Source organism: Pholcus phalangioides, unplaced genomic scaffold (genome assembly GCF_987345545.1).
Source record: "Pholcus phalangioides strain wild (caught in Gottingen) unplaced genomic scaffold, Ppha-v1.0 ptg000017l_1, whole genome shotgun sequence".
In the NCBI taxonomy this organism is placed as follows: domain Eukaryota; kingdom Metazoa; phylum Arthropoda; class Arachnida; order Araneae; family Pholcidae; genus Pholcus; species Pholcus phalangioides.
In genome coordinates, this window is record NW_028301610.1 from 42,853,337 (window position 1) to 42,878,216 (window position 24,880).

Sequence of the window (24,880 nt, forward strand, 5' to 3'; positions counted from 1 at the left end):
AGAGAAGAACTATATGTGTCTTTATTGGCACACAGGGCTTGAGTTATGAAGAGAGACTTCATTTTTTGAATATGTTCACATTGGATGAACGCAGGTGTCAGGGAGACATGATCGAAGTGTTCAAAATTTTTAACGGGATGGATAGGATGGACCATGAATTATTGTCACACCGTCAATTGACTGCTTTTACAAGGGGACAACAGTATTGATTGGTAGACACTGTGGTGGTTGAGTGGTCATGGTGACGGACTCGTATCGGGAGGTTCCAGGTTCAAACCCCACAGTCGCTGCAGTGGTGGTCTGCTGAAGTTGGTTTCCTGCAGTTTCCAACGTTGAGGCGCAAATGCAAGTCAATCTCCCCGTTAAAAAGTCTCGCCGCAGAGAGCAACAAGCCTACAATGTTACAATTATTTATTCATTACACTTTACTCACTATGAGTTGAGAAAAAAAAGTCATAGTTTAAAAAATTGATTAGCAAGTAAATTAGCAATTAAAAAGTGCTACAAAAGTAATAGAATTAATTTTCTTAACATCCATTTATTTTAAAACTTTAAAATTTTCACTTATATAAACAAGCCTGCCGTTTGGAATCAGCAATAAACTGTAGGTCTCAGTCTAATTAGCCCTCGTGTGCAGAAAATGACAGTGGTGTGACAAAAATGATCAAATGATCATATAGATGGTGGTAGTTGTCCACTAAATGGTAGTTTGCATTGTTTTTTGTATGTTTTACAACCGTAAATGTAACTTCCTGTTAGGCGCTCATGTAGGAAGAAAAGACAACTTCCAGGGAAAATATTATTTTATTTAAATATTATTTTAATATAACATTTTCCTACTTACACATGTAAAATAAACAAAAAAAAAATGCAACAAAAAAATTTGACATTTTTTTGGATCAAATTTGGGAAAAAAATGAAACTGTTAAGGATTAATGTGACTTTTATAATTAATTTTCATTAATGTGCCTCTCCAATTCATGTTTTCCTTTCTCTTTCTTGATTCTTTATTTATTTATACAATAATGTTGGCTGAGGCCTAAACATGAGATGCGGTTGATGGTGACAGAAAAAGTCTTACATTTTTCGAAAATATTAATGGCGTGGGTGAATTCACGACAGTGGAGGGAGTGAGTTCCGGTTAGAATGGTATGCGGAAAGAAGCTAAATTTAAAGCAGTCTGTGGAAGCGGAGATAGGGTTTATCTTAAGTGGATGATCAAATCTGCTAGAGATGTATGTTGGCTTAGAGATGATACAGGTGGTATCGAAATTTAAATATCCATGGAGAATTTTAAAAAGCATGGTTAATTGAGAAAAAAGACGGTGAGTACTTAGAGGGAGAAGATTAAGCTCGCGTTTAAGTTCAGAGACAGTCACATAGAAGGACCAACTGTCATAGATAAAGCGGGCAGATTTATTTTGTATTGATTCCAGCTTCTTGATATTGCTAGCAGTGTAGGGGTCCCAAATTTCGGAGGCATAGGATAGGACTGGAAAAATATAGGTTTGATAACAGAGGAATCTAACATCGCAAGTAGAGTGTTTAAGGTTGCTGCGAAGGAAAGAGTTTATTGAGACATTTTCAATAGATATAATTGATGTGTTTATTTCAACGCAGGTCTGCTGAAATGATAACACGAGGTATTTATATTGAGAAACCTGGGATATGGAGGAGTTATTGATAGAGTATGAAAATTCGAAGGGCGAGAATTTACGTGAAATTCTCATGAGAGCCGTTTTAGAGATGTTGAGATGCATTTGCCATGTGAAGCACCATTGGGAGATGGAATTGAGATTGCGTTGGAGAAGTTCTTGGTCTGACTCGTGATTTGTGGTGCGGTAGATTACGCAATCATCAGCAAAAAGTCTAGTGGTACAGTTGAGGGTTTCAGGGAGGTCGTTAATAAATATTAAGAATAAAAGTGGGGAAATTACTGTTCCCTGTGGGGTCCCAGAATTTACGTGGCCGATGGAGAGTTGTGGTCTCTGAAGTGGACATATTGTTTGCGATATTTTAAGAAGGCTTCCAATCAATTAAGTAACTGAAAGTTTAAGCAGAGTGTAGAAAGTTTAAGTAGTAATTTATCGTGGGGACTTTGTCATATTCTTTTGAAAAATCTAAGATAATGACAACAGATTGTAAGTTTTTCTCAATGGCTCCCAAGAGGTCATGGATGAAAATGGCCAATTGAGAGGAAGTGGAGAGAGAACATCTAAAACCATGATGATTAGGGAAGAAACATTTTATGTAGTCAAGGTGGGTGTGGATTTCCTTTGTGTTCAAGAATCTTACAGCAAGATGAGATGATTGCAATAGGTCTGAAATTGAGAGGATCGGTAAGAGGACCAGATTTGTGAATTGGAATGATTTTGTTTATTTTCCAATCAGAGGGTAGAATGGAGGAATTTAGAGAAACATTGAAAATAATCAAAAGATAGTCAGCGATTTCTTCAGCAGAATTTGAGAATGCAGTTAGGGATTCCATCCAGGCCCAAAGAGCGAGGTTTGAGTTTTTTCAATAATTTTACAATGCCCTCCCTAGAGATAAAGATTGGGTTAGAGTTGTGAATGGAATCAGTGAATGAATATTGTGAGGGGGGTGGGATCCAATTAGAAAACTGAGCAAAATTTTAAATTGAACTCAGTGGCAATATCTGCAGGAGAAAAGATGTCTTTAGTTGAAGTTTTGAAAGATATGGGGGGGGGGGGCAGCTGATTTGGGACGGAGGAAGTTCCAAAACTTTAAGGGATTGGATTTGCGATAATTTGGTAAAGAGTGAGAAAGATATTTAGTTTTTTGAAAAGAAAACGGAGAGTCGTGGATAGAGTATGGTTTGGAACTTGTTGGGGTGTAAAGGCAGGGACAATGTCATTAATCTCAGGGTCCCAAATGTATTTAATATTGTTAATTATGGCAAAGTTATGGACGAGTTTCACTTTAAGCCCATTGTCCCTGAATTTCTGACCAGCTCTCCACAGTTGGCCATAGAGCTTCTGAGTTTTGGGAGAAAAATCTTCGGAGATTGATATTGAAATGTTTTTTTAATTTGAAGGCGTTTTTAAGGATGCCATTTTTATGTTTGAAATTAAGGAATTTGACTATTGAGAGTCTGCATCCATGACCACCCAGAAGTGATTCTATGGCAACGTTCGATGTCAATGGGAGAGATATCTATATCTAAGTGCTCAGAGCAACATTTTATGATTTCTTTGCATTGAGACATAAGTGAAATATCTGTGTATATAACAAAAATTTGAGAATTCAATCATGAAAAGTTTTCTAACCTGTTTTTCTCTACATCTCATATTTTGTTTGTGGTGATATTTCAACTTTTCTCATAAATAACTTTCTTCTCACCATTCTTTATCTTTTCTTCTAATAATGATAATCCTGAAAAAAATTAAATTATTAAACATGCTCTTTTTCTCCAAACTAACATCTTTTTTATTCAGTAATTGTCAAAACTCAAAGGAAAAACTTCTTAAAATCATATAAATACAAATGTCACAGTAACTGCTCGATTACAGCAACTGGTATGATAAGTTTTAAATGTTTTCCTATTCATCTATGTTATTTTTCAACTAATATAATGACCTGCAAAGACCGTTCAATACAGCATTTGAACTCAATGCTTCCCCTACCTCTTTTTCTACAAAAAATTTAAAAAAAAATCTGTTCTCAAGTGTTTCTGACTTTGACCTTCGATATCAGGCCATTTTATAAGAAATTTGGACTAGTGGGGCACTAGGAAAAAAGGGCGCTTGAAGCGGAACAAGTTCCAGTGTGTTCGTACAAATGATATAGCAGGCGAAAATTTCAAACTTTAATAAAAATATTAATAAAATATTAATTAATAAGTTATTAATTACTAAAATATTGACTAATAAAGTTATTAATTATTAAACTCATTAATTAATTATAACTAAATTTTGCTTCAATTTCTTAAATTAATACTCTATTAATATTAATTAATCAAAATTATTACATTTATTTCATACTGATGTCCAAAGGAACAAAAAAACTATTTTCATGATTCACCATCGGTAGCAAGTAGAAGAGAACAAAAACTAGGTTCAGTCACCACGGCTATATGAGCTCCATGCCACAAGGAGTGTGGCCAGTTGAGTTATAAGTCCCATTGACTTGAATATTAATGATATATACCAGAGAAGAAAATGGAGCAAACATTGCATGACATGTGAAAAACAGGGAGGGCAGAGATTTAAAACTTAAAAAAATCATAGCAAGAAATCTAGCAGAAGTTTACAGGGCGTGTTGCAATAAAAAATTATGCACAATGGGGATAATCACACATTGTGCTGGCATTGATTCAAACCAATATTGAAAAAACATGCGAGGTAGAAAATTATTTCATGTACAAAATGAAGCAAGGTGAAATTGTATATGCAGAACAGGAGGATATAACCATTTGCAAATATATATACATGAAGATACACAAAAAATACATTAAACAGGTAAAAAACAAGAGGGTGCGTGGCCTGATCAGAGAGAAACCGTAAGAGTAAACTATATATATATGAATAAGCATCAAAAGTGAGCTTAATAACAAATCCTAATACTTTTGCCGAATGTTTTTAGAGTTGTTCCATCCATGGATGTTTTGTGGAACCATTCTTCCATTCTTTCTCCAACTCATGATGTTCTGTGACTTTCTTGTGGACTGAAGATGCTCAACTACCAGTTTCAATTTTTCTTTAGAATCCACTCAAATTCCTTCAGCTATGGGTACCATACCATTTCGAGTGTTTTTTTTTGCTATATACTCATATTCGCGGCATATGTTACACACAACGTAAATACAATTTTTCATTTACTTCCCGTTTTTTTCAATTCGGTCAAACATGTATTGTTTCTTAGTAGCCATTTCAGATCTAGTTTCATTCCTTGGCACCACTCATCTCCATCTGATTTTTGCAGCTCCTGCGATACAGTTTGAAGACAACTAAAAGTAACAGGGGTTGATACAATTGAAACAACCGTGTTGGTTGACTGGTTCTGTAGATTTTGTTCTGATGACATAGATTTATTTTCGAGCTGCCACGGAGTCCCTTGGGAGTTCACATGGAGCCCTAAGGACTCGGCGGAGCACCGGTTGAGAACCACTGCTCTAAACAATCTTAGTTTTTCATTTACTTCTTTCTTTGTGGATATTATTAGATATACAGAGAAAAATCCTTTTTGATAACATTTTGCCGAACGTGACAGTTGTAATTGTTAAACAGAAGTGATTATTATACTATTTTAATTTATTCTCCCTCAACCTGTGTCACAATTAAGGGGGAACAAGCGGGTCTAGCGTTCCGGTCACTAGACTTGAGAGGGCACGGAATTCACCCTTTAACTACTCTTTTTTACAATACACGAGGGAAGTGCCAAAATGCATGTTTTCCCCAGCTTACAAAGTATTTAGTTGCGGCCCACTCTCAACCACTGCTCTCTATTTATGCACATCCCTGTTCTATGTATATGTTATGATAAATATGATAAATCCGGTAAATATGCATAATCACAAACCATTTTGGTAAGTTTGATAAATTTTGTTCATATATTGCAAGTTAATAACCTTTACATATGCCCCCGGAATGTTATAAATGTATAGACCTGCGTATATACTCCATACAATGGATGGTATTGTGCCTTGTCGGGGAAAGAACAGTGGGACTTACCAAGAGAGCATTAGAAACTACGAATACAGTATATCAGGGGTTCAAAGTATGAGTTGTGATCCTCTGGGGTGGGGTGGGGGTATAAAAACATGTTTGACAAAATATTTATTTTGATCAGGGAAACTAGTGGCTGAGGTCATTTGAGGGTCCACCAACAATAGATATTGTTAGGGGGCTGCTGCTACCCCCCTAACAATATCTAATCCCCCCAATAATTTAGGAAAAAAAACAATGCAATGTATCCCCCCTTTTGCGTACGCGATAGAGTCTCGTATATACGGGGAGACCAGCAACTTTCAACCCCCCCCCCACAATCTTTTCTTCACGTCAGTGCCTCTGCCCATGACGAGTGGTAAAAGTGGCCACAGACAGCTCTGAAGAATTAAATCTTTCAAGTAAAATATGGGGGAGGGGAAATGTGACTATTTTCAAAATGCAGCACAGCCCCATCTTAACCTATGGGCCCACGTGAGCATGACTCGGGGTTTCATATCCATTAGTAGTGAGATCCATACACAATGAAATCTGGGGTACTATGATTTTTAAATAAGAGTATGTAAATATAAGTGAGCTGTAATTCCCAACTAAGTATCGGATCCCAAAACATCACTTTGCCGGATGTTGAGATGGTCATGCATAATCCCCCCAACAATCTATTTTATAATCTGATGGAAAATACATATACAAATAAACAGAGATACAGTCGGTGCTCCTTATAATGACCCACACATAGTGATCATTCCATTACAATGACCTAGGAAAAGTCCGACACCCTAGCCCTGGGGCCGGACAATTCTCATCTTTTTTGGCTTTTTTACGCAATAAATAAATTATAGAATGACCCGTCCGGGATGATCATGGTCGTTGTAACAATATACAATTCTTTTGCATTGATTTTTTTTAATGATCCTAGACACGAATATATAAATGTGGGAAGCATCGATTTGTTTTATGCATGGCAAAAACCTATTTTTATCAGGATTTTTTTACTGTAGTTTTTCCTGCTATAGCAAAAACTTACCAACCCTAAAAATGATTGTTAAACCAAAATTTGAGTTCAAACTGTAATTTTCATAATAAATAGAAAAATTAATGCATAACAATGCCTTGAATGCATACATGGGGAAAAGAATCTATTTTTCCTGACAGTTTTTACCGAAGTTTTTCCCATCTATGGCATAAACTTGCCAACCCTGATACAGTGAAATTTAGATATAATGATGCTCTGTGGATCAAGAAAAATATATTGTTGTGGAGGGATTTATTGTTATATCGGGCATCGTTACAATGAGGCTTCACCGTACAGCAGGGGTTCCCAACTTTTTTCAGCTCGCGTACCCCTAGCTGGCTCGGTTCCTTTCTGCATACCCCAGACCTCGAATCCTCCAGATTGGGGGGCCCCCCTCATTCTGTTTCACCCATTGCAGATTCCAAAATTTTTTTCTAAAATAGGTATATGTTGAATTAAATTAAATGGTCTATTTTTTCATTATATAGTTTTTTATTTTTGAAGTAAGCAAACAAATTAACACAAAGATTTGAAAAAAAATATTAATGTGGTATTTGGGGCTGAATTGAATTACAAAGTTTTGAAAAATTAGGTTCAAAAGAGGATTAATACAAACTCAAATCCGAAGCTGTGTTCAATTTGCTTTTATATTTGTTTTTTATATAAGTATACGAAGAAAACGCCAGTTCAACAAGCTCTGTGAAAACAAACGGCAATAAAAACATTATGGCTTTTTTAGAAAGTTCACTGTATTTAATCTGGGCGAGCCCAAAACTGACTAGGTTCACCATTCCATCGTGAAGGGAATCTTCAGAGTGGTATCTGATGTGAGCTCTAGCAATTTCTCCTTTTTTGGAATCTACAACGAAGCCGGTTCAAAATACTCTTCTTTGAAAGGATTAGATGTCCACCGATCACCCATTTCCGGCTCTGAAAAATTATTTTTAAACAAGGATTTGAATCCTTCCGAGTGACCGACTGTTAAATTTAGCTCGGCTTGTGACAAGAAATTGTGAAGTGTTTCAAATACTTCCGAAAAAGAAGGGCTACCTCGTGCCGAAGTTTGAACAGCAATGTCAGGACAACCACCTAACTTTAGTGTGCAAAAGCAAAGCGTTGTGTAGGTTGTCCATGTCCACAACAATTTAAATAATTTGTAGTTGGTAGGATTCACCTTGAAAAAGTTGACAACCTTGATCCCTTCATCAAGAACGTTTTGCAAATTTGTAGGCAACGGTTTTGATGCAGGGATCTGTCTGTGAATATAGCAATAAGTTTATTTCATTTTGGGAGCGACTTCTGCCACGCGTGCACGACGGCCTCAGCAGCAACCTTCCGTGGATTTTCCTCCATCTGTGGTGAGCCCAATGCACATTTTGACCATTGAATTCTTCTTTCAACGAAATAATGATTAATTGCTGCAAATAATTCTTCAACAGTCGTACGACCTCTTCAATGGGTGACAAATAAAAAGATTTACTTCGAATTTTCTTTCAAGTACTTAGCAATTATAAGTAGCACAGAATATTGCGCAACATCGGTACTTTCGTCGACTTGGATAGAAAAAAAAAATCACAACCTTTGACGTGACTTATGACTGTGCTCTTAACATCGTCTGACATGCCCTGTATTCATTGAGATACCGTATTATTTGCCAGAGGTATTGAACTCATTATATGAGCACTTTCCTCTGCAAGCGCATGCATCTCACAGCAACTTTGAGAGATGCATGGTGAAATTAAATTTTCACCAATGGTGTGATTTTTTCCTCGTCTCGCGATACGATACCTAATGTGGTAGGAGGCATCAGTAGCTTTGACAGAATCACTTTTGGCAGATTCAAAATGTGTTTCATTTGAGTCAACTTCAGCTTCCGCACAGATCCAGTTATTAGCCACTGATCTATAGCGTAAATCATGTGAGTAGTAGGTGCTTGGTAGAAAAGTTGACTTAAAAAATAGCAGGAATAACACGCACACGCTTTAATACAAACACCCACAACAAAAGTTAAACACAAAACGAATTAATTAGTTCTTCGTTTTTATGCACAGCCCTCTGCATGTGTCAACAATCAAATCTAAAACGCCGAAGAAAAATGAGCCGAGAGGAAGGGGTGCGTGAATCTGGATCATAGGTTGGACACGGCGGGAGGAGGGAAGGCCGATTCTTTCAGGGACGCAACCCCTCTGTTATAGAAGATTTTATTGATAGGGGAAAAAGGTTAATATATATTGCTACTGACAATATTAGTAAAAACCTCTACCTACCTTTTTAAAATTCTTTTTAATCTTTTGTAATTCTTTTGTTGTTTTTTCAGATGGGTGGCCGCCATTACCATATTCTTTTCGCGTACCCCCTGACAGCCTCTCACGTACCCCCGGTTGGGAACCACTGCCGTACAGTAATACCCAGACTTACACTACCACTCAGGGGCGTAGCCAGAAATTTCGTTCAGGGGGGGACCAAAGTTATAGAACAATAGATTTGGCCATCTTTTTCCCTCTTTTCGGTCATTTTATCACATTTTGGAGGGGACCAGACCCCAAGTTCCTCCTTTCGCTACGCCCTTGCTACCACTAGTTGCACAGTTTTAGAGTTATGCGATTTTCAGTGAAAAATGTTCATTTCTGAAATTCAAGAATAATCACTGGATTATTGCTGAAAAATAGTGCAAATCATTAAATAATAATCAAATGAAAGAGATCTTCATCGAAAACAACTAGAAACCGGACTTAAGCAACCAGAATTAATTTTAATCATTATTTGGATGACCATACGTCCAGTGATGGATTAAAGCCGGCTCCAGGTGCAAAAGAAAATATTGGGCCCCCTTAAATTAGAAAAAAAGTGTGAAGTTTGGATTTTTCGAGGTGCTTTAGAAGTCGGAGCATTGGGAGGTCGGTGCGTTTGCCGTTAAATCCGCCTCTGCATACATCTCGTGTCCTTCCTGTATTTTCACGTGATTTAATAATAGACTACTAGTGCACAGGAAATTTTTTGAAAAGGACTAGACAAACAACTAGCAACTAGATGGGTTTTTTACATCCAAATGGCCAAGAAAAAGGCCAGATCTAGTTGGAAAATTACTAAATTGTCAACACTGTCCTAGCTTGAGAGCTGGCACTAAAGAAACACATCAAACACAAACTTTAGAATGGAAAATAAAAACAAGAAAATATTTTACCTTTTTTCTGATGTTAAAATGTAGATGTTGATTTCTATCCTTTTTCAATGATAACAAGACAGCAATACAAAAAGCACACAAGAGATGTAAAACAAATACTCAATTTAAAAAAAAATCTGAACAAATGTAATTTCACACGAGTCCGCATTTGCAAATAATAAATTCTCAACATGAAATTCCCGGTTATAATCATTTCAAATTTCATCTTATGTAACACAGATCCTCCTAAAAAGGCGTTGACAATGATAAATCTGTAAATATAAACAGTATTGTTCGCAGAAAATCTTACAAATTTGTTTTAAATTTTTTTTTTTGACATTTGTAAAATAATCGTAAGAATCCTGAAGAGAGAGAAAGAGGGATTAAATAGGCAAAGTCATATTGGATTAAATTTATCAAAAAATCTCAATCTCATGACCTTTCTTTGTTTTCTTCACATTCAGATAACTTTCAAGCATAATCCAAAAGTTAAATAAAAATTAATTTCTGAGAATTTGGGAGAAGTTACGGCTAAATAAAAACTGCCGTGATTCGGTCTCTCGAAAGTCGTATAAATGGGGTTCTCTCTCTCTCCACTGTATTTATTTTCTTCATTCCCCCTCTCTTCAGATCTGGAGACCACCTAATGTCTGAATTTGAATTGTTTTGTGCTACTACACTGATGTTTATCTATCTATATTGCTCTAAAATAGAATGTTTTAACCCCGACATCTGATGACGACCCGGTAACTTTAGATTCTTTCTACTCCCAGGGTTATATAACTAAATCGTTTCACTTTAATGAGCGTCAAAAAAAAAAATCAATAAATGGTCATATCCTTGGCCTCCGCCATCCCCCATCTGTTCTTTGTCTTTTTATGAGATCAAAAGATCTATTCCAGAGAAGTCGGTCCTTGGAAAACTTATCTTTTCAGTTGAACTTTCCTTTTTCTTTTTGAAAAAAAAAAGACCTCATAAAACATCGATCTCACAAATGGCGGAATCTGTTTTGTGCAAGTTTTTTGCAAGACTCCCTTCATATTCGTTTGAAGCTGAAGCTGCTTCGGGAAAACAAGAAAAGGGCTTTGCCCTACCAGTGGTCATTTTTTATCTTCACTGGTGGGGCAAATAGAAAGGCTAGCAGGGCAAAATCCCCCCCCCCCCCAGTTAACATGTTAAAAAAAGGCCTGTTCGATATTGAAGAATTCAGTATAATCTGCTTGTACTTGGCAAGAGACTAGAGATGTAAAATTCTTGAGAATAATCTTTAGGAGAATATAAGAGAATATTCTCTAAAATGACTACTATTATAAATAACTCTTATGAGAATACTCTCCAAAAAATATTAATAATATAATATTATAATAATATGAAGTCTCTATAAATAACCTCAGAATATTCTCATTGTGTGTGTCAGGAGAATATTCTCCTCAAAACAGTGTTAAATTTGGGTAAAATGGTTTTTCTGCATTTAGAGCAGTTTTTTATACCTCAAGGATCAATGATTTTCCAGTACAATGCCATACCCTTTGTTTGCTATGCACCCTGTATAGAAAGTCTACAGAAAACATTGATGCTATTACATGTTGGAAAAGAATATGCATTGGACTGAATTTTTGACAAAAGTTGCATTCTAAAATTGTTTCAAGAGCTTTTAGAATCTCATACATACAGCAGAAAGAAATTGTCAATAGAAAGATGGGGAAAACTGAAGTTTGTAGCTTCCAATATTAAACTTCAAAAGCAAGAAAATGGAACCAACATGGCTGAATTGCACAACTTGCAGAGAAATACAAGTGACACAAAATTTATGTTTATAGACATTGAAGAAAATAACAGTTCTGCATCTTAGGCGAATATAAGAACAACTTCCTTGTCAATCAACTTTGGTTCAATTTTTTTCTTTGAAAATAATTCCAAATATTTGTCTAATTTTAAAAAGTAATTTTATAAGTTTTAAAGGTTTCCAAAATTTTTATAAAAAAAACTTTTGAAACCTCTCACTGTGACAGGATTATGCCAAAGAAACTATTTTGTTTTTAATGTTTTAGGCAATGAAAACTGAATTATATTTCATAATATAAACAAAATTAGTAAACTTTATTTCATTATTTAAAAGAAAAATGAATATTCTCGATTATTCTCCAATTTTTACATCCAGGAGAATACTCTCAGAATATTCTCGTTCTCTGAGAACATTTTCACCTCACATCTTTACAAGAGACACAACAGGATATCTGATAAACATCTGTGACTGTAACCCCTTTTTTCTAAAAGTCTGGAGTTTTTCAGAATACGTATTGAGGAGAAGGGGTAAAAAAAGTTCTAACCATGACATAAGAATATGTTATCGTAATACAGGGCCGTAACCAGGATTTTTGCAGCCTGAGACAAACATGATTAAGCTGCCCCCCACAATTTTAAAATTCAATAATCTTGTAACGATGTTCTTTGTTCCCACTTGGGGCAGTTACCCCCTCTAGTTACAGCCCTGATCTCATAGCATTCCTAATGAATCACTTCTCACCAGATAAGGGGAGAATATGCATGCCTGTGGATTGATGTTTTCATGCTGAAATTTGATTAATTTCTTGTTAACATAAGTGTAACCAGGATTTTATCGGGGGAGAGGGGTAATTCATCATTTTTTTCTTCCAAAGGGGGGGGGGGGGATTAATTTGTATTGGAAAAAAAAAATCCCTAAAATCTCAGTTCACAAAGGGTTAGAACTCCATCCCCTGCATATGCAAGTGTTTGTTTACATTCATTCAACATGAATGTCTAAAAATAAGCGCATATCCTCTTACCTTAAATCACATGCTGTACATAAATACATTACATGCATCATATATTAAAATTTTACTATTACAGTAAAACCTGTCTTTTACGGAACCTGTATCAAGCAGAAACCTGTCTTCAATGGAAAAAAATTATGGTCCCGTGATTTCAATGCCAAAATACACATTTAAAAACCTGGATTAAACGGAACCTGTCTAACGCAGAAACAGAAAGGAAAATTGTATCCTTTAACGGAAAATTTCACACAAACGCGTGAGCGTTTGGTGACCAACAGACCAAAAGATCATACAAAATGTTAAAAAAGCTCACATGGAAATTTTTTATGCAATCTATGCTTGCAAATGTGAGTTCATCATCCACTCTCAGATTAGAAAAAATCGTTTCTGTACTTGACGCTGTGGTTTTGATAAACCATATGTAGTAAAACAGTTGCATTCTGAAATGTAGCAAACATTTTTTTAAAAGCAGGCTTTTCCACGTTAGAAATCAGTTTAAGAGTTGGATTTCCAAATGATATTCAAGACTTACAAAATTTTATGTAAGCTGTGTGCATTCCGTGATCACAAGGCTAGGGCCGTAATTAATTAGACAGGCAGAGGTGGGGGCAACAGCCCTGGTAGCAAAATTTAAGGGATTTTAAATTTTAGGTGGGAACAAAAACACCATTATAAAATCATCAAATTTTACAGTGTTAGGGGTGGCAAAATCATGTCGCTCTTTCCCCCACAAAATTCCTGGTTACAGCCCTGATGCTGAGGATTACATAAAAATAGATGATAATGTACAAACTGAACCTGACATGACAGATATTGATGCCCTAATTGAAAAGTTTTGAGGAAGTTATAAAAAGAATGTAAATGCTGTTAGGGGCCGTTCAAGTATTACGTAAGCAAATTTTTAGCCATTTTTGACCCTCTTCCCCCCCTTGTCAGCAAAAGTCAGCAAAACGCTGACACCCTCCCCCCCTTGTCAGAAAAAATTTCGACATCAAATCTGCCCCTCTGAATCCAACTGATATTTTCATAAAGGGTGGTTGATGACGTAAGCATTATCCAACCCCCCCCCTCCCCCCTCGTCATCAAAAGTCAGCAAATCGGAAACCTCCTCCTCCCCATCGATGATGACATAATACTTGAACGGCCCCTTATTTTAGAAGAAAAACAGTGTCGGTTGGAATTTTATACAGATTCTGTCAAAACCTAAATACAGTAGGCTATTTAGTAATTATAGACTAATGATTTATTTATTCATTTTATCTATTAATTATTTATTATTATTTTATTTATTATTAAATTATCTAAATTATTTACTTTATCTTCAATTTAGTTTTATTTGAATTCAATCACATACGAGATTGTTACATTATTTTACACATTACACATTATATCATTTGAACCTCTATTAAGTAGAAACCTGTGTTCAATGGAAAAAAATCTTGGTCCCTCATGATTCCGTTGAAGACAGGTATTACTGTATTTTTTTCTAACCTGATACATTATCATTTCTGCTGCTTACATTATAAAAAAATGAATAATATAATTTTTTATTTTGTTCAAATATAGAATTTTCTTACCCAGGGGAAGGCTTGAGCTTATTTACTGCCCGAGTGCAAAGCCTCAAGTGCAGTCCATAAAGACAGGCAAGGGGCTGAAAGGGGCAGGGGTTTAGCCTAAGGATAAACCTGATTTTTATATTAGTTCCCATGAGCACCATTGGTGTATGTAACCATACATTCCACTTTTAAAGAAGCTGCCCTATCTTTTTTATAATTATTTTACTCTTCTTAAATATGTTACATAACTTCACCCACATCACAGTTCTTATCGATGAGTCATTATCATCTTATCCTGCAAAGAAGAAGTATCCTAAAGCAACTTTTATCAATAAACTTATTTTAAAGGTGTTTCTGATGTTCCAGGGACCAGGCAAGTAAGAAATCAAATTTTCCTTTGCCTTTATTTGACTGTTCTAGAAAAATTATAAGGTGAGGGTATCAAAATACACATTTGCCCCCTCGTGACAAAGAAAATTCTTGTTTCTGGTATTACGGTCAAAGGCCTTGCTGCTCCCTTAAGTTTTCTCAACATCATCATTGTCAAGGTATAGCTCAAAAGCGTTATATCATGTGAATTTTCACTAATTGAAATTTTTAAAAATTTCACGGTATCTAACTTGAGTCTAAAAGCTGCTGCCCCTACCAACCTTCTGTGTGGGTGCATCGCACCCCTTGCACCCTCGCTTAAGCTGCCCCGGTTTTTTACCCTTAAACAGGGCAGCAAGTAGCTTAAACAAGAGCAGGCGGGTCTGGTGCCCCGGGCACTGAACCAGAAGGGGGCACCGAATTCACCCTTTAACTGCTTCTTCTATATTACAAGGGGCACCAAAATATCGGCTTGCCTCAGATGACAAAGTATCTAGTTGCAGCCCTGTCCTTAAATGTGTAGCTTTGCAAATATGCAAAGCATTTTTTTTACACCCTTATTACTGTAGCCAGTTTGGATATTGAAATGAAAAAAATTGCCTTTGCACCAGAGGCGGATGAATTAGCTGGTAAATGTTAAAATTAAAAATGCTTTGTTTGTTGCAGTGATTATGTGACTGTGATCTCACTATGTGTAATTTTTGTTTGCACTTTTTTGTTTTTCCCTTGATTTTCCCAAAAATACATTGGTATTTTACTTGTACTTCTTTGTTTGAACCCCAAAGAAGGTAGTTAAATTATAATTAGTAGTAAAATGAATAACTTGACATCTTCATTCAATTTGCTGCACCACCCTAGTGAAGGAGATAAATAAGAACATTGATCTGGTCAACAAGTGCCTTGATTGAAAGAGGCTTAGTTGATGGGTAAATCACAGTTCTGGTGAATTGTCATTCCCTCAGGGTCATAGCCAGAAATTTCTTTTGGAGGGGGATATCTAGTATTTAAGAGAAATGTGGAACAAAGTGATAGAACCCTAGACTTAACTATGTTATCCCATAGAAAGGTTTATCAGTCATTTTCTCACCTCTTGCTAAAGCCTTGCATTTCCTTTACTAAGATTTTTAGTTGAATGCACAAAATTTAAAATTTCTCTTCACAATTTTATAAACACCCTCTTACATCCATTCCTCTTTGGATACTTCTTTTTTTACGGGGCCTACAAGTTTTAAATTCTTACATAATTGCCTGTTTCAACTCATAAAATATTGAACTGTAATAAAAATCGATCCACCGAAAAAAATAATCATCTCTATTTTACTTCATAACGGTAAATTAATTATCTTACCACTGGTAAAAGATCTCTTTCCATAGTATTATCATGGCATCTCTGTATTCTTGGTATTTGCCGGTTGAAGAATCGAAGTTTATTCTGAAAGAGAAAAATTAAATATCTGTCCAGGTATTTTTCTAATGAAAATTCTCAATTTGTACAGTCCAATTAACATAAAAATGCTAATACTTTTAATTAAAAAGATATATGGTACGTACTTGGACGTCCAATGCTAACAAATAGATTTAAAAGGAACACAAGACAGTGAACTTACCTCCAGTACCGTTATTTATTAGGTTTTTTTTCGTGCTGAACTTATTACATACGCTTGTACGCAAGACATTAACGAAAAAAAACTTACAACGAATACAAAAAATTATTTTATTCAAATTACTTGCTTTACGATAAGAACTGTACTCTTATTGGCTGACATGCTCTCCCGCGTGTATCTGCATGATGGTATTTTCAAATTCGAAGCCATTCCACCCAAAAAAAAAAAAAAATCACTTTTTTTGGAATTTCCTGAATTTATTTCGAAGATTCTAAGGATTCTACCCGGAAAATTCGTGAATATCAAAGATATTTGGTTTATATTAAAAAAATATGACTTTTGAGAAAAATTACTATCTTAGATGACCACATGACATATTTTATGGGACATTTTGGTGCAGCTACGGACGACCAATCAATACCCTCTAAAGCAGTGTTTCTCAACCGGCGGGCCCGGCATAGGCGGAGATAGACTTGGAAGTCTGGGGGGGGGGGGGCACGACGATGATGATGGCAATTCATATATGCATATATACATTAGATCAGTCTACTTCACCCTTGACGCTGGGGGGTCCGGTACTGGACCCGCCGGTTGAGACTGATGTACCGGGCCCTGACATCAGTCAAACTGGGCCGTGAATGATTCACTGTTTCATTTTGCTCCACTTGTTGCTCATTAATCGAGTGGATGACTGGGCCTTCCACTCACAAAAAAGAAATCAACCGGGCTGCGTGCTTCCAAAGGTTGAGAACCACTGCTCTAAAGAAGGGGGTGTTGACTCAACTCATCGAATCTATATCTTAGAGATTCTAGATGTGTTATTTATGCATCAAAATTCAATTTTGCTCCGCCAAATTTTGTTGAGGGTTCGAAATACTCCAAATATTTTAAAGTAATTTTTATTTACTAGTCATTTCATGAGAAAAACTATACCATTTTTTTCTCAATACTACCTATTAAAATTTTGAAGAAAAGTGAAATTACTCTTCAAAATTATTTTTTCGGATAGCATTGGCTGGCTAGATTTCAAGGCGCACCTACATGCACTCTATGCGTTTTCCGTGGGTGGTTTGCTGAGATTTCCCATTCACGTGTACGGTTACCTATAGTAATTACCTATTACCATAGCAATATCATCATCATACATTTGAATTTTAATATTTTCAGGCCAGTTTTTCGTGAGTAAATCATTTATGACGTGGCCTAAAGCATCGGCCCACTACAGGAGCCTTGAGGGCATCCTTTCGTTTGAACTATAGTAGCCTCGTCACCTTCATCCGTAAAAAGGGATATCTGTCTTCCTCTGATTGCATCAATCATTGTTCTTCTCCCATTGTCTGGCATTTAAATGCTGAGAAGTTGTTTTACTATTGTTTTATATGAAATATTATTGAAGACTTCCTTAATGTCTATTGATATTAGGGCAACATCCTGTTTTTGACTCTTAAATGTTTGTATACTGTCATGAATCTTTGAGAGTGCTGTCTCCGTCGAGTACCCTCTTCTAAATCCATGTTGTTTATCGCTGATCCACTTCGTTTTCTCGATGTAGTAGTTGATTCTTTGTGTCAGCAACTTTTCGAGGATTTTGCCCACTGTGTTTATTGAACCTGAGGCATTTTGAAAAGAGTCAGGAAAAAGAATTTGTGGAAAGCATGGATATACTTTTAATCAATGCGTTTGTTATACCATCAGGACCGGGAGCTTTTTTCACATCTAGTTTATTTATTAATATCTTGAATTGAAAAAGGTGGATCGTTTCTGGTATCAGTATGCTATGTATTTCTTGACTACCTTACAGTATTTTCGTTTTGTCCTTCATTATTTTTGGGGGAAATTTCTTCTAAAATGTTTTAGGCAGCTTGTAAAGATGTTGGATGAGATCAGAATTTACGAGGAATGTTTGTGGAGGAAATGAACTTGTATTTGCGACTGTCTTGTATGCTTTCCCAAAAGGCTCCGTCGCTTTTTCACAAAACTTGATCCAGCCTTTTTTTGCCCTGTTGATTTTCTTTTTGTATAATGCGGTTTCTTTTCGATATAATTGCACTAAATAATAAATCCACGCAGTGGCTTCCCTGGTATTCCTGGCTCCCGTAAAGCAATTATGTCAATCTTGTCCTTGATTGCTGTATTTATGAGCAAGTTTATTGCCACTCTAGTTCGATCTACATTTATTTGTAGTATTTTGAGATTGACCCTTGGAGATGTGTTGTTGAAGAGCATTGAAGTTGCTCTTGTCGACTTAATCTTGGGTGTTTTTCCCCATCCGTTATTTTGCCCTGTTATCCTGGAGTTGACTATTGCGTCCTTAAAGTTATCTTGAGGCATTGTATATCACAAATTTAATATTAAAATAATAAGCTACCTGACTTATGAGTAGGAAGACAATATGTTGTCTTGTTATCAATTTTTCAAGTGTAACTTCAACTTGAAATTGTTAGCGACTGCCGAACTTATCACCTTTGCAGCCGACGAGTCTGTACATATCAAAGTAATCTGACCTTTATGCTCATCCATTCTGGTAATGAGCTCCTAGATTGCTGTAATTTAACTGTTTATTTAAGTCACTCATCACTTGCTTGATTTCATTTCGGTCAATAGCGTTTAATGTCAGTTCCCTCGTAATCCCTTAGATTCATTGATATCTGCATACTTATACATGGTATTGTAAGCTCTTGAGATAAGATATTTTTGGTTAGCACAAGAGATCCCTGCGTATGTAGTACGGTTGCTTTGAATTTCACTTTGATTACGATGGCTAAGATTGTAGGAAACCAGGCCGGATCCAAATCTGAATGTTGAAGAGGCATCTCTGTTATGACCCTGTTCTTGAAAGTCATAGACAACATCACCTGAGAAGTTTGAATCTTTCTGATACATTGATGTTGCTTCATTACTGAAAGTACGTCCAAAGTTCTTGTTATTTAAGGTTTTAACTCCTGCAGGGATTTGTGACTGAAGTCGGTGCTGTTCGGAAGTATTGGCCTCTGGGCATATAACATATATGGATTGCCGGAGGCTTCGGTTGTTGAGTATAAATATTTGAATGTTTTTGCAGTCTTGCGTAGGGAAGCAATCGACTGTCGTACCGTTTCTAATGTGTCTGATGTTGAAAATTTTGTTCTCAAACTTTTTGATAATAATTTGGTTTTTACTGTTAGAATGATGTAATCGAGCAGATCTATTCTTGTATAACAGCACTGAATAGATTTGCAGATTCTTGTTTTTCCTCTGCTTCCTCCTATAGCTGACTTCTTGGAAAGCATTTTCCGTATTGGAAGTGATCTCGTTAACTGTGACATATGAAGAGGAACTGTCATTTATTTCCTCTACAATATTTGATATTATAGAGTCCTTTTGTTGAGGAGGGGAAGATATGGGAATCTCGGTATCTGTGTGATTTTTGTCAGAATTAGTCACAATGGACAAATTCTTCTCTGCCGATTTTCTCACCGTTCCGTGTTGTTTTTTAAGGCGCTGTCCTTGTAGCGATGGGGAGTCTCTTTGTGTCAAACCACTGAGTCCTTGTTTTACCGTCTTTTTAATCCATTCCACAATATAGTCTATCATGGTGTTGGTTTTTTCTAGTGACGCTGCAGAGAGATTGTAATTATTACTAGCCACGGTTCAAGTTCTGTCCGAGTTACATCTCCAGAGGAGTAGGTGTTGGTGACAGCTTCAATACCAGTTGCAGTGCTGATTGATGTGGACGCAGATGGAGGTAACATAACTTTCCCGGATTGTCGCAGATCATGCGATACTTCTGGAATGTTAATGTTGACTTCAGCCTCTATGTGAGTTTCTATAGCGACATCTCTTTGTTTGTTGTTTCGGAGGTTGTCGTGGTGCACTATTACGCTTCTCACCCACCATGCAAATCTGTTCTTGTCGAAGTTCCTCGATCTGTGGTTGAACTGAGAGATGGGCTTGGTGCGACTGATTAATAAAATGTTGTGTAGTCAAAGTGAGCATTGGTTCTTGAGGAAAAGATATTTCTGTTTGTCAGAAGTTGACCCTAGTAGATTAGAGGATGTTGTCTGTCCAGATACTGATTGCATCGATTATTTTATTGCTTCTTATGCGTTGTTTGGCAGGGATATAAAACCCTACATTTCCGTTGGTTTTGTCACCAGAGTCTTATGTGCAGAGAAATCCGTTGATATTGAAGCAGTAGCACCCATCGTTTTTTGTGCATGTACCTGATGACCGTTGAGTTTGAATATGACCTGAGATGATGCTTGTTGAGAAGGTAATGTTATAGAATTTTTTTTACTCAAATAATCACTGGATTGTATTTCTGCTATCAAACTGGGCTTGAGAAGATCCGCAGAACCTACTTGACTTCTAGATATGGCAAGGTTCTTGTCTTTTTCCTTAAGTCTTGATGAACTTCGTCTTACAGGTTTTTCAGCTGATTTGGGTGTTTCTAACAGACGAGAATTTTTTGGTATTCCTGTCCTGAGAGCAAAGTTTGTCTTCATATTGAGTTTGTTTTTTGACCCTTATCTCAGGGTTTTCTTTTTTTTCCCTTGAAGGTTTTTAAACTTTATGTTTCTTGGCGAATGTTCATACTGGCAGTATTGTTCTCCTCACTCTTATTCCTTTTGGGATTTTTATGCAAAGTGGGATTCTGTATTTCTGTCGACTTCTCTTGTAAGAGAAAGTGGCTTTTGTCAAGATTATCTGTTTTGAAGTCTAATAAGTCAAGCATCGTATCAAGTTCCTTGCCGTTTCCCATGCAACCGCTTCCCTCTGGTAGAGAATTCATATAACTGTCTTCATCCCATGATTCAATCAAGAAGTCCATTATTTTGGAAGGGAAGTGATAGGGTTGTTAGACCGTCGATGTATTTAGTGAGAGAGAAGTTTTTCTTTCGAGTGAGATTCAGGTTTACAAGATATGTCAGCATTTAGTATACCAAGCTGTTTGCGCCGGCAAGAAAGTGGTATGCTTGAAAGATCCAACTGACTTTGGGAAGCATTGTAATTGAGATTATCAGCAGAGAGGAGATGGTAACCGTCTCTCGGTGATGAAGACTGCACCGCTATAGCCAAGTGGCATTAACAATATCCAAATTTCTTTCCTACTTCGCACCACAACACAACCCCACATGTTCAATTTTACTCCTACACTTAATAAACAATAATTACGCATTTACTGCCTGCCGTAACCTAATATTCACGTTTCCAAACCACATTTTTAACCGAGCACGAAAATAAACAAACTGCCTCCATCATGACTTGACTGGACTTCAATAAAGAGTATGACATCATGCAAAATAGAGGATAGTTTTGCTCTAAATTCTTCCCATTCTATTGCCACACCAACTGATTCCAACCAGTCTTTGAAAACTCCCACTAACCTTTCTCGCAAAAGGTCAAAGTTGGTTCTTCCAGAACAAGGAATCATTCTTCTGTTATCAGCTTTACCCAAAGAAAAGTTACAGAGAAAACCAACAATGATCACTAGAAGAAAACTCGTGTCCCCCTACCGAAACATATTTAACAAGATCCTCGAAACTAGCGAGAATTAAATTCAAAATAGAAGTACCCTTATGGGCTTCTGATACTTGCTGATATAAAAAATTATCAAGCACAAACTTAAGAAAGCCTTTCTCATATTGATCTATACACGATAAGTTCTCCCTATCGACACCCGGGTGATTGAAATTCCCTAACATGACAATCATCTTATGCTTACACATGTAGAAAATTTTCTCATGAATTTGGAGATCAAATTCGGATCCTTATTTGGTGGATTATAACAGACTCCTACCATAAGCTTATGACGCTTTCGGTTTTCGAGCTCAACCCGTGTAGTTTTAATATCACTACTCTGTATGTTACATTCTCGAGCCTACGAACATGATTTCACGTAAATCAAGATTCCACCCCTTCCCTGCTAGATCTATTTCTGAAAAAGTATCGTATCATAAGATGTGTATGAAGGATTCATCCCATCGTTTTCTCAATTTTCTGTAATGGCTACAAAGTCTATCCCCCACACAGCTATCATAGTTTCCAAAAAAACTTTTTTATTACCCAAGCTTTTTTCTGGTGTTTATTAGCTCACATTTTAATTTGCCCTGTGAATTAGTGTTAATCGAGAAGCCATCTAAATCAACGGGGATTAATTTCCCGTCGATGCTGTTATTATTATCATTAACTAACCCACATTCCCGTCTACCTGGTCTGGGAGTAAAAAGCCTGATCTAAGCCTATAATAAATCTACCAGAGAGACCTCCCTCCCTACTTATTCAGGTGAATCTCATTCCATCGGAGCCATCTATCGTGAAACCAGAAATGCATCAAAAACGTGATAAAGAGAAGATAAAAAATCCTTCAGGCCTGAGTTGAAATGCGGGATCATACTCCGAAGATGCAGTGGATTTACTGCATTTAAGCGGCATAAATCACTAAAACTCTTCAAAATGCTATACCTTTTTTAATGAAGTAGGCTCTGATCCGATTTTCAGCAAGTGCAAACTAAAGGTTATTGGGAAATGCATGAGCAAGACCTGACTCGCCCCTAAGGGCATGCAGTTGCAGGGTTATTGGGAAAAGTCTTCCATTGAGAAATCGACTTTACAAAATATCTGGGTTTCTCAATGCTCAAATAAGAGGCTTTTATCGAGATGAGATATCTCGTCATTACCACTTAAAGGGTTAAAATGTAATCCACGAAAAGAACGTTCAACTTGACAAATATGTGAGAACAATATTTATATTCTAATCATAATTACTATATTTTAATTGAAAGTTATAAAAATAATTAATTAATAATTAATAAAAGTAATTAATAATTAATAAAAAAATAATTAATAATTAATAAAAAAAAATTAATAATTAATAAAAAAAATTAATAATTAATAAAAAAATAATTAATAATTAATAAAAAATAATTAATAATTAATAAAAACTAATTAATAATTAATAAAAATAATTAATAATTATTTATTTTAGTATAGAATTAAATTTACGTTGGCTTCGTTGAATGTACGGGGAAAAAACGGGACGTTTTTGTATAGAAAAAATCGGGATGACAAAAATTACGTGACCAACGGGATCATCATGGCCCCATCCCAGCAATCATCATCGTGACCTCCCAGACTTTCAAGTCTATCTCCACCTACTTCACCTACGAAGCATCATCTACGAGAACTTCCAACATTAATCACACATTAAGTGATGAACACGTGACCATATTTTATGAAACACCACTGTACTCATGACCATCTTTCTTCAAAAGAAATTGAAGATCTCTTACCTTTTTCTAAGGCCGTGGGAAGTATACTTTCCATCTATTTACAACTACAACTACAACGCCACAACAGGCAAAATGCCCAACGAGGTGGCTGATAAAAAGATGCCCATAAAAATATGGTTGTCATATGTTTCAAAAATACAGCAACCCCATTAAAAATGCAATTAACACAAATTACAAACAATATATACACATGATAAAATATTATACAATGCCCATAAAGAATACTTATGGTTGTCTTATTCTAAGAATGGATAGCTTCTCGATTTACCCCAACATGTTTATCGTATTTCTTTTTAAACGTGTCAATTGTGTTACAATTTACTACCTCCGGGGGTAAGCTATTCCATTTATTAACAACCCTATTGGAGAAAAATTCCCTGCGACACCATAACCTTGCATTGTCCCTCACCAATCGATACTGGTGTCCCCTTGTAAAAGCAGTCGATTGGCGGTGTACTAAAAGTTCATGGTCCATCCTATCCATCCCATTGAAAATTTTGAACACTTCGATCATATCTCCTCGACACCTGCGTTCATCCAATGTCAACATATTCAAAGAATGAAGTCTTTCTTCATAACTCAAGCCCTGTGTGCCAATAAGGACACGCGTAGCTCTTCTCTGCACCCCTTCAACCAAGTCTATGTCCCTCTGTAGGTATGGTCTCCAAAACCTTACAGCATACTCCAGTCCAGGACGAACTAAGCCTCGAAAAAGCGGAAGAATGACTTTAGGAGAACGCGAAGAGACCTTTTTGAAAATGAGACCAAGCATTCTATTCGATTTTTTGACAACCGCTGAACAATGTTCAGAAAACTTAAGTCGCTCGTCAATGAGAATTCCCAAATCGGTGACTCTAGTTGCATCCGGGATAGTGACACCATTCAACTCGTAAGAGAACCGTGGGTTGTTCGAACCAAAATGAGCGACCATGCACTTATCTACGCTAAACGTCATGCTCCATTCATTTGCCCATGCTGCAATCTTGTTTAAGTTGGTCTGGAGCAACTCCCTATCGCTTTCATTTCCGATTACCCCCATTAGCTTCACATCATCTGCGAATTTGCTAGTAATTCCATCGATACCCTGATCGAGTTTGTCGATAAAAAGTGAAAAAAGTATGGGGCCAAGGACACTTCCCTGAGGAACTCCACTTGTGACGTCTGTCCAACCAGAGAATTCCCCGTTCACCATAACTCGTTGCGACCTATCTCTTAACCACGATTCTATCCAATTCAGCAAGTTGCCCCCTATTCCAATCTCATGTAAACGCTTCAAGAGTTTGCCATGTTGGACCCGATCGAATGCCTTCTGGAAATCAAGGTAAACAACGTCGACATTTTTGCTCTTACCCAAAGCCTTAGTCACGTAATCATAGAAGCAAAGGAGGTTAGTTACACATGACTTCCCCTTCCTGAACCCAT

General features: G+C 36.5%; 1 protein-coding gene across 3 annotated transcripts in view; it reads right to left on the reverse strand.

Annotated features, from left to right (window-relative positions):
* LOC149073487 (transmembrane protein 169) overlaps positions 1–16,303 on the reverse strand; it is a 57,949-nt gene extending 41,646 nt beyond the window's left edge. The window contains exons 1-3 of one of the 3 annotated variants that reach the window (XM_089246937.1): positions 16,135–16,196; positions 15,932–16,015; positions 3,289–3,394 (exon numbers count right to left, since the gene is read on the reverse strand). The gene's annotated coding sequence lies outside the window, so the exon portion shown is untranslated. Of the gene's footprint in view, positions 1–3,288; positions 3,395–15,931; positions 16,016–16,134 lie in introns of all 3 variants that reach the window. The other 2 variants (XM_089246936.1, XM_089246935.1) reach the window with 2 other exon arrangements.
* Between the last annotated feature and the right edge of the window lie 8,577 nt (positions 16,304–24,880).